Source organism: Centrocercus urophasianus, unplaced genomic scaffold (assembly GCF_019232065.1).
Source record: "Centrocercus urophasianus isolate 14NV4802_14NV808 unplaced genomic scaffold, USGS_Curo_1.0 seq_10, whole genome shotgun sequence".
Classification (NCBI taxonomy): domain Eukaryota; kingdom Metazoa; phylum Chordata; class Aves; order Galliformes; family Phasianidae; genus Centrocercus; species Centrocercus urophasianus.
Window position 1 is genome coordinate 3010695 of NW_024884142.1, and position 14405 is coordinate 3025099.

Sequence of the window (14405 nt, forward strand, 5' to 3'; positions counted from 1 at the left end):
CCTTGAAACTATGTTCTTCCAATGCATTCCACATCTTTTTTTTTTATTCCCCTAAGCACTCATCAGCTTCCCAGTTAAGGCAGGTGTACATGCCATGACACAGCCCTGCCTTAGGATGGCTTAATTCTCTGGAGATTAGTTCTGACTTGGTAAGGCATAGAAAATACAATTGTCTCAGACCAAAATAAGAATAAGAGATCTTGGGATAGGTTTTGTTTCTCCCCAAGACCACCAAGGTACTTTTCTTGGCAGCAAAATGGGGTCGAGAAAAAAAGAAAAGGGAAAACAGAATTAATTATTTACTGATTTTTGCTGGTATTCTATATATGTGAAGTGCTATGGAAATTTAGATCTTAGAAATACAATTGATGAACTTAAATATAGCTAATAAAATGGCTAGCGAATGGCCATGTCTTAATGATGCAGGACTGGCTCACATGATATTTTCTTATTTATGGTGCATCTCAAGAATTTTCTAAACTATACAGTTAAGTTTTGGGCTGTAAAAATCATAATAGGAATAAAGACTTTTATGGTTTTAACAAAGCATGATTATCCTTTGAAAAAGATTGTCTCCTGTGTTTATTGTTCTTTCTGCATCAGTATTAAGTAGCATTTGAATGACAGGGAAACTGAAGTGAAGTTATTAATTAAAAAGTTGCAAGATAATTGTCTAGTCTAATCTTTTATGCCCATGGACTGCAGACAATAATTGTGTGCCTTCATGTATATAAAATGTGTTAAAATGTCCTGAGTTCATTTTGCATGGCAAAAGAGGTAGGTAGGGTGCCAGTTCTATCTAGGAATAACAGTCCATCAAAAGATTGTTTCTGTTGATTTCTCTTTAGCACAGGAACTAGGATCTTTGCAAACCATTTTGAAATTGAGTTACATCATTAAGAAGCCATATAGGAAAATATAGGTTGGTAAGTCTGAGAAGACATTCATTGTGTGATCCCAAATGTTAATGTGCCATCAATGTGAGGTGAAATGGAAAACCTGGAAGTCACGTGTGCGTAAGTTATATGGTACATTGATTGCTTCTTAGCTGTGTTCTTTACTGTTGCTACTCATTTGAATGGGGATTGTTTGTCCAGCCCCCTGACTGCTAATAGAACTGCAGAATTGACTGAGTGAAATTCTGCCTCTAGCTGAGGTGACATTAAACTACAGAAAACATTAATAAAATCATTCGTGGAAACCTGAATTTATGCTTGAGTAAGTTAATCATCTCCTTGGTTGTTAGACATGTGACAGCGTGGTCATATTTACCAGATGTGAACAGTAAATTGCTACTATCGTGTGAAATGCTGTGGTGGTAGGGAAAAAAGAACTAAAATAGCAGCCTGAGCAAGACAAGGAGAATGGTGTGCTATGTAATAACAGGGTTCTGTGTTATTTACAACAGTGATTCCCAAACTGTGGTCTGTGGCCACTAGTGGTTCCCAGGACACTTGCCTGTGGTCCAAAAAGAGCTGGATGATTAGATGGAGTTAGTTCTCTGACTAGTTTCCACCTGCTCAGCTGAATTAATGGTAGCTAAGAATACTTTTCCAATAATACTTCTTGTGTGTGTTTGCAGCCAGCAGTCTTTGAGATGTTACACTGCTCTGGAGGTGGGGGAATGGGTCTATGATGTGTACTGCTGCAAACAGGAGAGGAGGAGACACTGAAGGATGGTCTGAGAACTGAGCTCCGAAAAATAGTTACTCACCTTTAGCTAATAGCTTTTGTACTTAATATTTTGTATAATCCCAGAAAAAAGAATCCACACAGAGGCACAGGGAGTTAGTATGCATTTCATAATTTTAGCTATTTTGTGGCTCTCATTTATTTTAAGCAGTATGAAAGTTTTTAATTACTGTTTATCTCTCTAAATTGGAGAGGTAGGGATATGAAGGATGGAATGCACAGTGGATTAGGAATTGGTTGATTGGACGCAGCCAAAGAGTTATGATCCATGGGTCTGTGGCAGGGTGGAGGCCGGTCACAAGCAGCGTCCCTCAGGGGTCAGTCTTGGGACCAGTGCTGTTCAACATCTTCGTCAGTGACACAGACGGTGGCATGGAGTGCACCCTCAGCAAGTCTGCGGACGGCACCAAGCTGAGTGGTGCGGTCAGTACATTGGAAGGAAGGGATCCAGAGGGATCTGGACAGGCTGGAGAGGTGGGCCCATGAAAACCAAATAAGGTTCAATAAATAAGGCCAAGTGCAGCGTGCTGCAGGGTTGGGGCAATCTTAGGTATTTATACAGACTGGGGGAAGAACCCCTTGGGAGCAGCCCTGTGGAGAAGGACTTCAGGGTCCTGGTAGACGAGAGCTGGAAAAAAGGGGTGGCCAGCAGGGAGAGGGAGGTGATCGTCCACCTCTACTCAACTCCTGTGAGGCCCCATCTGCAGCACTGCGTCCAGGCCTGGGGCCCCCAGTATAGGAAGGACATGAAGCTCTTGGAGCGGGTCCAGAGGAGGGCACTGAGTTGATCAGAGGGCTGGAGCAGCTATCCTAGGAGGAAAGGTTGAGGGAACTGGGCTTCCCTCATTGTGGCCTTCCTGTACTTGAAGGGAGCGTATAAACAGCAGGGGGAATGGCTGTTTATGAGGGTGGACAGTGATAGGACAAGGGGGAATGGTCTTAAACTGAGACAGGGAAGGTTTAGGCTGGATATTAGGAAGAAGTTTTTCCCCCAGAGGGTGGTGAGGCACTGGAACAGGTTGCCCAGGGAGACTGTGGATGCCCCATCCCTGGAGGCATTCAAGGCCAGGCTGGATGTGGCTCTGGGCAGCCTGGTCTGCTGGTTGGTGACCTGCACAAAGCAGGGGGTTGGAACCAGATGATCATTGTGGTCCTTTTCAACCCGGGCCATTCTGTGGTTCTGTGCTTCTGTGATCTTCTTTAAGGTGAATGAGAGCTTTCTATTCTGTCAGTATTAAAACACCTGTAAATTAGCATCTGTGGTGCTTTAGAAGCTCTTTGATCTTCAAATCTTCATGGTAGAAACCCACTGGAATGTTTTAAATCGAAATATGTGAAAAGCAGGCTGCAGTACTTCATTTACTGTAATACTTCTTTCCCATGTGCCACGTGCAGTTAATTATTCATACAGGAGCCATTATCAATGCCTGTAATTATGCAAATGCTCATTTGAGTGAAATGTTGGCATTTGGCATTGTTTTAATCAGTTCAGCTTAATTTTAAGCGTGTGTTGAAAAATCTTGTTCAAGTCAGAATCAAAACTAAAAAACTAAAACTTTCCCATATGTGCAGTATTTCTAAATTCTTTTAGTATTTTCTTTTCTGGCCAACCAAAATGTTATCAATTTTAACTGCTCATAACATCATGCTTTTTCTACCATTTATTTATTCATAATGATAATTTAAACACTGTTAAGATGATTCGTGTACCACCTAGAACACAGCTCTGTATTCCTTTGCATTTGATGGAGAAGTCACCAGTTTTTGCTGGTGTTACTAAGCAGAGAGCTTTGTCTCTACTTTTGTTTTAGCAATATGAAAAACAGGTTCTCGGTTTTGTTCAAGGTTTTTCACTGCATCTGTCCTCGTTGTGTCCCTATGTATATTATTTTTAAAATCCATGAAAATCTTTATAATCCATTCTAGCACTTTATTCAACCAATTCCCCTGTGAAAGCTTAATTCATCCGTATCTACACATAAGGTTAATATAGTTCTAATTCAAGGATGTTTTTTAAAGTAACAATTTTTGAAATCTGATACATTTTTCTGGATCCTTATCCAGAAAACAGGACATTAAAAAAAAAAAAAAAACCAGCATCTCTTGGAGAGTGTAATGTCTTCAGTGCATTCCAGGAGACTTTGGATAAGTTTTGAGATTGTTTATGGATCATTTTCTGCCTTTCACCCCATGACTTAGGTATGTTCTCCAGCTGATACCATCGCTTCTAATTAGACACAGATGGCTGTTTAGTGAAGGAGAAAAAAAGTGTTTAAGAATTTGAACCTATGAAGAGCTAACATTTATATCTTTTGGTGTCCTGACTTTAGAAGGTGTGTCATAGTTCACTGAAATGAGAGTGATGTGATGTTTTGCCATTCTATTGTAGGGAAAGTTGAAAAGTGAAATAATTCAATAAACAAAATATTGAAATGGTTCTGATTATTTTCCCAAGAGAGAATGCTTAAGAATCCTTTAATACAAGTCAGACTGGGAAATGCATTTACGTTTGCTAACAGACTGAAAATGGACAATCCCCATAGCAGAAAATAATCCTTGCTCTCTGAAGGTTTATCAGGCCTGGGTTTGTTTAAATAATTGAACCAAAATTTTATTCACTATGTAGGTTACTTTTGGGGAAAAAAATTGATCAATATATTTTTAAATTTCTTAATTACAGTTTCTACTTTGGGGTATAGACCTTAAATTTAATTTTGATATGACAAAGCTTGCCAAAAATGGTGCAGATCCTAATGCAGTCAATCTAGAATTTAATGGTAATTTGGTTTTTATTTCACTGTCATCTGCAGTCTTAAGGCTGAGAAACTCAGCAACGCACAGCAGAATTCAGAAAATATTCAGGTTTGAAACTTCAGCCTCTGTTTGCTGTGGTTTTAGGAGTTTCCCTTTCTTTAAGGAGAAATATAGGTGTTTCAGGGAAATGTAGAAGAGAGTAAGGCAGGAAATGTGCAGGTGGCATCGCTCTTAAGTAGTCAGCTTCATTAATGAATTACTCATAGCTGTAGTGCACTGTTACATCTCTTACAAAGATGTGGGTAAGGGCTTTTTGCTTTGAGAAGTGAGCAAGAACTGAGTGGTAGCAGTGTTGTGGAGCCAGGATGCATGAGGGACTCGCATTTCTTGTTGGATAAAGGAGTTTTTCTTTTTACCTCCCTTTGATGCAGCACGGGACTATTCTTTTCCTTTAGGCTGGACATACTCTTATTTTTCTAAAGTTTAAATGCTATGTTTTGGGAATAATACAGCAATTAAAATCTTATTTACTACAGCTCCCAAATTAGTAGCAAGGTCAGGTGGCTGCCTAGTTGCTAAATGAACCACTGTTGGGCTAAGCCATACAATAGACTCCACTGAAGTTAAGATTGCTGCTATAGTGCTTCCGTTTTTGTTTAGTTTATTTAATGGTTGTTTCTTATTTTTGAGAATATAAGTTTTCAGACATATTACCTCTGAGACTCCATTAACTACTGTTTGAATACTTGAGAGAAATTTAATCCTTTAATCATGAAGAGACTATGTTTCATATTCTTGAATGCACATCAATATACATTAAACATGATCATATTTAAATCTGCTTATGTGTAGGGCATGGTTCAAATTCAGTTCAATAGAAATGGTGTTATAAAGCCATGGGTAGGTTCATTTGTGATGACAGATCAGCTTTGTTACAGTAATGCTTTAGTATCTATTTCAGTTATAATGCAAAACTCCAAAAAAATCAATTAAAAATCAAAGTCATCACAGCATCTTCGGCGTGTTGCCATACCTGCTCTGCTCTGTAGTTCAGCCAGGTGACTGTGAATGAAACCTACAGCATTTTCAGCAGGAGGGCTAGAAAGGAAACTGCTGTCTTGATTTTAGGGAATAAATCTGTCAGTTTTAAAGCAATTTAGCAGTGGGAAAAGTATAAATAATAATTTAAAGTGGATAATTTGACAGAAATGTGTTTCTTCCCCAAAGATAGACAATTTGCACTCTGACTTACTTTCTTGTTGTTACTTAAACGTCAGCGAGTGATAAAGAAATCTGCTGTATTTCAAGAAAGTGCAAAGTGAAATTAGACTTTCTTTCTTAGGTTTGCTTTTAGTACAACCAGGTTTTTACATGTTTTCTTCCCCCTAGTTTTTATTGCCCATCATGACACCCTATGGTACAGGACATCATTTTGGCCGGTTTGGGTCAGCTGTCCTGGTTCTGTCCCCTCCCAGCTCCTTGTGCCCCTCATCTCCTCACTGGCAGGATTCTGTGAGAAGCTGGAATGTCCTTGGCTTTGTGCAGCACTGCTCAGCAACAGCTAAACCACCAGTGTGCTGTTGTCACTGTTTTCATTAAAAATGCATCATACAAGCCTCTTCAAAGAAAATTTAACTTTATCCCAGCCAAAACCACAGAATCTGAGATACAATTTTGAAAACTTCTTACGATCTGTCATTTTTGAAGAATACGAGTTAAAGATGGAACAGTGTTATGTTTGCCTAAGTGGGTCGTTTGCTCCTTAAAATAAGAAGGATTCTGGTCAGTGTTATTATATCATCTGGACCTGCTTACTTCAGCTGGTCAGTCTAGCTACTAAATTTAAATTTAGTATCATTTCTGTGAATAAATGAAGATACAAACCTCCACTTTCCTGTATGCCTCTGTCAGTGTAGTATCAGCTGAGACAAATATATCCAGGAGTAAAGAAAAAGCCCTAAGTTCTCCTAAATGTCATCCAAATGCCATGGTGGTAGCTAGTGCCACTACGGTAGGAAATGCAGTCTTGTTATTTTAGTATTACTTCCAAGACTTAGTTAGCCTTATTTGAACATTTCAGTCTTTGTCTGTATCAGTTCTAAATATAATTTGGGGATGGATTTTCTAGAGAAATTAAGGCTGATGTAACAAACCAAAAATTTTATCGTGGTTTCAGCAAAGTGTTGAGTGCTTCAGCAAATGTCACCCATTGATCTGCTCACTTACACCTTGCTGTATGTGGCTGTAAGGTACAAATCCCATATTGTTATTTGTGTTACTGTGTAGCTGTCTATCCAGTTGCCTTCTTAGCTGCTCACTTGTTCTGCTTCCCCGCTCTTAATTCCATGCTGTATTCCTTGCCGTTTTCTCCCACTTCTAGAATAATTCTTTTTACTCCCTGTCTGTGGAATAACACGGGTTGTCTTCCTTGGCCAGCTGTCTGTCTTTGCTCCAAGCTTCGGCTCTCCTTTATTTGCTCTCAGCCTCTGTTTCTCTACTTCTATCTGTTTAAACTTCCCAAACTTCTGAAGTGCTGTTTTCAATAGGTGTGACTGTTAGACTTACCTACTATGGTGCAATGTTTTATTTATCGTACACCTACTGAATCCATTCCTATTAAATGACATCCAATATTTTTTGTTCAACGCTCATACAATTGCAACTATCCTTTCTTTGTTTCTCATTGTCATGCTATATGTAGACAGTCTTGAAGATGTGCAGCATGTCATCGTATTAGTTTTCTTCCACTGTCAACCTGTGCCAACACAAGTTGTTGAAGTGTGCTTTTTTACTGAAGTTGCTTTTTGTTGCTTCATTCAGTAAGAAAGTCCCGTGCTTTAGTTTTTCAAGACTGAATTTTCACCATGTGAAATTGGAAGATGTTAGATCTGGCCGAACTCAGAAAGGTCTTGATACTAATGTGCTTTGCAGTACAGAACTACCTTAGGGAGCAACGCCCTGTGCGTGTGTTTTTCCTGGATGGACTCATACATCACATGCATCAAGGCTGATGGTGCAAGATAATTCAAATACCAGTAAAAAACATTTACCCTTGTAAAACTGGGTGATATTTCAGACCATATGTGGAATGAGTATTCCGAAGGGAAACACTCAAGGTAGACATCTGAAGGAGTATCACCTGCCAGGCAGAGCGAGGAAAACAGACTTCTGGGGGCATGAAAGTGGGATTTGTTGGATCTGGACTGATTTTTTGCAACCTAGCTCAGCCAGATAATGGAAATTATAAGCTTTTCATTGTGTTGTTTGGACACATGCTACTGGTACGATAAACCCATCCTAATGCTCATGCTCACTGTGGAGTCCTTCCATGTTTCAGTGCACGCCTCATGGCATACTTCTTCCTGAAGGTTGAAAGTATCCAGAAAACAAGGAGTTTAACATGAACAATCAGCTTCCCATCTTTTCAGACCTTTTTGCTTTTGCTCCTTGAAGTAGCTTTATGATGGAAATGTAGATTTGCTCCTATACATTGGTGGTTCTCTAACCATTTCTCTCTCAAGTTCTGTTTGCTTTATTTTGTTTTTTTATGGGTTTTTTTTGTTTTTGTTTTTGTTTTTTGTTATAAAAACATTGAAAATTCTTATAAAATACACTTTCTGCAGTTATTCAGCTTGACAGTCATTTAGGTGCAGAAGTGCTGTCATTCAGATACAGAAAAATCCATTTATCATGGGTATTAAATTTGGTTTATGTATGTAAAAATGATAATGGAAGTGAACATTGGCATAGAGCTTCACAATAAAACACTGCTTAAAGTTGCTTGCTTTGCCTAAGTTAAAAGCAACCAGCACAACTTCGTCTCTGCACTTGTGCTGGCTGTTATCTCATTATACTCAGTAATTGCTGCTCTCACCAGAGGAAAGCAAGACTGGGAATGCAAAATAAAAAGAAGTATCTCAGCAATTCTTCATTTAGGAAGTTCAACATACTTCTGTATGTTTTGAATCAAAGTTGTTTTTAGTGTATGTTACGTTAGTCCATTCTGTCAGACTACACCAGTACTATTTTAATTATGCTACAGCTTCCTTTCGACAGCAAATTAGATGTTAAATAAAGTATCCCAGCAATAGATATATAGATAGCAAAGGAAATCGGTAGTTTTAATTTACAAACTAAGGTCTTGTTGTTTTTCTAATAAAGAAAATAATGCCAATGACCACTACAGTGTCTTGAGTAAATGGTAATTTATTTGTAGAGGATACCTTTACAAAAAGTAATTACTCCAATAAACACTAATGAGCGGTATGTTTATCTTAAAAGTTGCATGAACAGTTCCTGAGGGTACCAGGGCCAGATGAAGGTCTAGGGGTTAATCTGAAACACAATGCTTTAAAACCTGGTTCCTGGTGTCAGTAGGAGTTCTTCAGTATTTATTGAACATTCTTTCACGGTTTCCATCCCATTTCATTGGCATTTTATCACTCGCTGATACAAATTATCCAGGGTTCAGTAATCAAATGAAAGATTGGGTGAAGCATTCAGGCTTCAAGCAATATATCTTTAGATGTATTTTCTAAAAGATTTTCTCATTTTAGACCCACAAACCGGAAAGCTCCATTTTTAAGCATACAGTTCTCTTTAAACATTTTGAAATGGCATCATCCACTGGTAACAAATTACTGTGTTTTGCTTTAAGAACAAAAAAATCACATGGATTCTTTGATTTACAGAATTTGACTTGTGACTGTGCAGCCCTGTTTAGCAAGTAATCCTCCTAGATAATTTAGTCACGGGGCAGCTTTCTGTCCATCACCATGTGAAGGCAAAGATTAAACCTTCCATTGACTGCTCCATCTAAACAGCAGTAACACAGTCCCAGTTGCTGCTCCTCCCCCGCAGTGTTTGTATAGGTTGTGTTGGAAAAGTCTAAAACGCTTGGTCCAGTGTGTTATGTTCACTTATGGTCTGTGAAGATGGAATGCACCTAAGGTGACCCTAAGCTAGCCCTCCTGAGCTATTGGCTTGGTCACAGTGATGCCATGTACCTTCCCTTTCCTAAGCTTTGGTATTATCTTTGAGCTATCAGTATCTTCTCCTGGTTTCCTTTTTTCCTCTTGATACTTCCCATGAATTTACTGCATGTTCATGTGTTGAAACTTTTCTCATTCACTGAAGCAGTATGGGAGCATCATCCAACTGAAAGGAGAGCCATGTAAGAGAGGAAGAGGTGAACTCCTTTCCAGCTCTGAACTCAGTTTCCAGTCATGTACTTCTGTAAAATTCTGAAAATTCTTGGCCACATTCTAAGTCCATTAGAGTTTGTCCTTAGATATTCTGGTGCTGCCTTCTAGAGTAAATGACTGGTGAAGGGGCAGATACAGGACTGGGGGGGCATTTTTCTTTGCTTTCCCTCATGGCACCTCTTCACACAGATGCTGATTCAGTGGCCCTGTCCTCTGTATTGACACTGTCAATGTTACAAGGTCACAGGCAGCATTTTCCTCCTGGAACTTCACTATTCCTCTTTGCTAAGCCCCCTGTTATAGGTCACAACTGTGAAAAGCCAGCTACCAAATGCAGAAGGATATGTAGGCTGCATTGTCAGTACTTATGAGAATCCTCCTAGATTAATCATCCTTTTAGGCAATAAGCAGCCCCTTGGTTTTATTCAGGACAGGTATAATCACAATCTTACAACTCCTTATGGGTCTCACTCACAGTAACATTATGGTTCCACCTATGGGTTCCACAGTCAGTGGCATCGTGTCATTATCACTGCAGTATGTCCCCAGAAGTCAAGAAAAAGTAAAACCCTTGTTGTTCTGTCTTGGAGGGATCATTGGTCTCCTGCTCATAGAAACATTTGTGTCTGGGATTTCTTGCTCATCCCTTCCATGTAGGGCAGATGGAGGTGTTTTCTTTTCTACTGCCAGACTTGCAGTAGGATATTATAGAAAAAAGCGTTGTGCCGTTTTCAGAACTTGATGTAAAAGGTGCTGCTCTGTCTTATGTTTTCCCATGGAGTTATCATCCTTTCTATGATTAATTTATTAAATACAAGCAAAGTGAAGAAAGTAAAAAAGTTTTTTTTTTTTTCCTTTCATTTTGTGATTTAGGCAAGACAACAACATGAGTCTTAAGTGGAACACTCTGAATCAAGGAGGTTTTCAGGTGCTTAATAACCAAGCAAAAAGAATGGTCATTTCATTTGTTATTTTAATTATGATTTCTGATTGGCTTGTTCTGTTTCTTCATAAAGCAGGATTTTTTTTTTTTTTTTTTTATAAGCTATGTGGAACATCCCATGCTTATACCAGGTCAGTGATGTGGTTAGCCTTTTGTCTTGGCACAAAAGATGCTACATGTATTTGTGTTAGGGACAAAAAACTTGGGGAGTTTGTGTGGGTGTTTTTTTTTTGTTCTTTTTTTTTTTCTTTTTCTGCTTCATAATTTTTAGGATGCTTTATCTTCTTCCCTTTCTCAGAAAAACAGAATAAAAGTATATTTTGCCTCATTGTTCCTGAGCAATTCCCAGACCTCACATATGAATGGATCCTGAGGCAGACTTAGAGTCGCTATCTGACAGTCAGATGAGTGTCTGCATACCTGGCTGCAATGCTGTTATCCTCTGTGAGCAGGGTAGCGGGGCATTTGGATGTACAAGCATTCCATTGTGAAATTAGGGAGGTGCACACACATGCACGAAGTGTGTGAGCTTTAACAGTAGCACTGGAAAATCTTGCCTCCAGTATCTTTTTGAATCATTGAAGGAAAAGAAAATCTATGATTTCTGAATAATTATTAATTTCAGGAATCTACAGTATAAAGGCTGCTCATGTAACTGATGTGCTTTCTTTTTTTTCCCTAAGAATTTCCCATGCATACACAGCAGAAAAACAAACAAAATTCTCTGTTCTTTTGCTAAAAAGTGAAGTCCTCTTCCCCAGCAAGATTAACTTGTCGACTAATCTCAGAGCAAACACTTTATTTTAATCTGTCATTGTTTTCTGACACTGGGTTTAGCAGAGGTCAGAAGAAGAGATTCATTAAAGTGATTGTGCATTTGTTTTTCCAAAAGCACATCAGAAGATTGATGTTTTGCCAAAGAAAATAAAGAAATACAGTATTTCTTTTAATACAGTTCAGCTAAGTAAAGTCTTACAATCACATGCTTTGGCCCAGCTGGGGTGTTTGCGGCATAAGGTACAAGTCATATAATTTCTACTATCTGAAAAGAGCTTAAATGAGCTTTATTTCAGCCACGCCATTTGTTCCACACCTGAGGTGAAGTAATTCGCTCTCTGGTCCCTCCTCTGATGTACAGCCATCACAAAGCTGACTGCCAGTGTGTTTGTGCAAGTCTGTTTGCTTATATAAAGAACCAATTTAAGCTCCTCCACCCAAGAAATTCATGTTGACTTTGGATAATCCCTGGACGATATTATTCCATAAAATAAATAAATAAATCTTTCAGATGTATGACACGGCCCAGCTCCACATATTTTGGACTGTTATAAGCACATCATTTGTACTGAGGAAACACAAATTGCCGTGAGACATGGGCAGTTTTATGTTTGGCCAGATGTAAAATAAAATATGTATTTCACTGTAGAGTTATGTGACACTGGAGTTCACCTGACAACAGTGCTGAATCTATTGGGATGACAGTTACATCTCCAGACCCTGTGCTGCATGCTCATCCAAGGTGGATTTTCTGTAAGCAAAACCAATGCAATTTGGTTTGGCAACAAACCAATGTTACAGAAGAGAAGGAAAAGTCGTATTAAACTTCTAGAACAATTCTATTGAGTCAGCACTGGCTGTTAGGACTCACTTTCAGTATGCTCGAGTCCTAAACTCAAGCCTGAGCAAATGGCAGGAGGAAAAAGCCCTTATTCTCTGTTTTTAATCCTACCTGTCCAGCCCTTACCCCTCTTTCACACTCTTACTTTGGCAACAAAACTGGTTCTCAGTAGGCACATCACTAATGAAATCAGTAATAATTTTGAGTATGTTAACCTGAACTCTACACTGCTATTTTAGTGGTTAAGTAAATATTGAATTAAATATCTAATGTCTTAAGAAACTATTAATTATCTGTTAGACAAATAACCTTGATTTGGAAAGTGTTGAGGCTGTGCAAGGCAGTATTTGCTGTATTGTTCATTGACAACATTGCAGTAACTTTCAGCATTTTGTTTGTAGCAGATATTGAGTTTTTGCTGAGAAAAGCAGCCATTAATCCGGACATCCATAATTTTCTGTCATATGTATTGACAATGGTATTATAAAATTGCTTCAAAATCATAAGGTTGCACAAAGAATACAAATAGAATTTGTGTTGTTTCCTGCTTGGTCTCTGTAGTCTTATGAACCTGGAGAGGTTGTCCAGAAGATTTCTCCTCCTACTTTACTCCTTTTCCCTTTCTCTAACCTAGAAGAAGCAGAAATTCTTGTTAAACCCCATTTTTTTTTAAGACCAAAGGCTATGAATGGAATGTCCAAAATTAAAAGACTTGCTGAAGATGGCAGTGCCTGAGAAATGAAGTAAGGGAATAGTAGATAATGTTTACAGAGTAAAATTGGCCTCTTCAACCCAACACATGACAATACAGTTATACTCAATGTCACATACTCTGTCACTTGTTCCTGTATCCAGTAGGTCGCTATATTTCTAGTTTTCTGTTACTGTGTGTTTTACATATACACTTAATTAGACTTGCAGTGCAGACAGCCCACTCCTGCATGTGGTTAAGCTACTGTATAAATAAATAAAAAATAGCTCTAACTAAAAATAGGAACTAAGATTAAAAACAATGTGTTGGCCTTAGGGTTTCAGGAAATAGAACAAGCTTCTTGTTTCACATTACTTGTAGAAAGCCTAATAGGTAATATATTACTTCTAATCCAGTGTTACATTCCTTAAGTGTGTTTTGGTCTTTTTCATTCAGAGTAAACTACTATAAATTATGTTGGGTTGTGATCATAAGTAGTTTTAGTAGAAATACTAAAGAAAAATGTGCTTGTTGCCTCTGTGGTAATATTTTAAGCTCAGGAAAAAGGCATCAGGGCACGTTCTAAAACAATTATTTTGCTTCAAAACATTATGTATTATACAGATCATCGAAGAGGCAGTTTAGCGCCAACTCATGCTACCAATTACTACTGTTGCGGCCAGAGTTCCCATAACTCATTTGTATTGGTAATTTTTAGCATTTGGGATTACAGATTTACTGCACGGAGATTGAAGGACCTGTAAATCATTGTAATTTGATAATGGGTGGTTAGAAAGGTGTCTGTTACCACTTCCTCTTTGCAGATACAAAACCAGCTACATCTGAAGTGGGCTCTGTGAGCTAGCTTTCTCTTACAAGTTCCTTCATGCTTTCTGCCTCTTGTTTTTCATTCTTGTTTTTTCTTGCATTCTTTTCCATACAGCAGCCCAGCTTAAACTGGAGTGGTGTATCCTTAGCACACCTTTTAGTTTAGCAGGTGGAGTATTTTTCTAGCGGATTAAAGTTCTGTGAGTCCCCTTAGACTTGGAACTTCAGAGCCATGTCATCCACATCATGAGCCAGTGCTAACGAAGCCCTAATTGCTGGAAATTGTTACAGTCTGGATTATCCCAGTCTTGTTGGCTGGCCAGGGAGCAAGTGGTGAAGTTCTCATTGTTAGTGATTGCCCAAGCTCCTTTGGGAGGTCCCTGACAGAACAGGAATGAAATCATACAGTGACCTGGAAACCTGAAGCTCTCACCTGATGCTCTTTGTAGCTGGATCGGTGATGATAATAACCTGCCTAGATCTGTGTAATTGCCGTTGCTCCATGTTGATGTATATGCATTCCATATTTTTCCTCACCCTATGGGATTATTTTTTTCTGTGCATTTATTAAGACAAGAGACCTTAGGTATCTGACTGTCCTCAGCACATGGTAACATGGCTGATCATTTGTCTTGATTGAAGGATCTCTTGTTCCTGAGCAGTACTGCTATATTA

General features: G+C 38.7%; 1 protein-coding gene across 4 annotated transcripts in view; it reads left to right on the forward strand.

Annotated features, from left to right (window-relative positions):
* LDAH (lipid droplet associated hydrolase) overlaps positions 1–14405 on the forward strand; it is a 106308-nt gene that overhangs the window by 32084 nt on the left and 59819 nt on the right. The window lies entirely within an intron of this gene.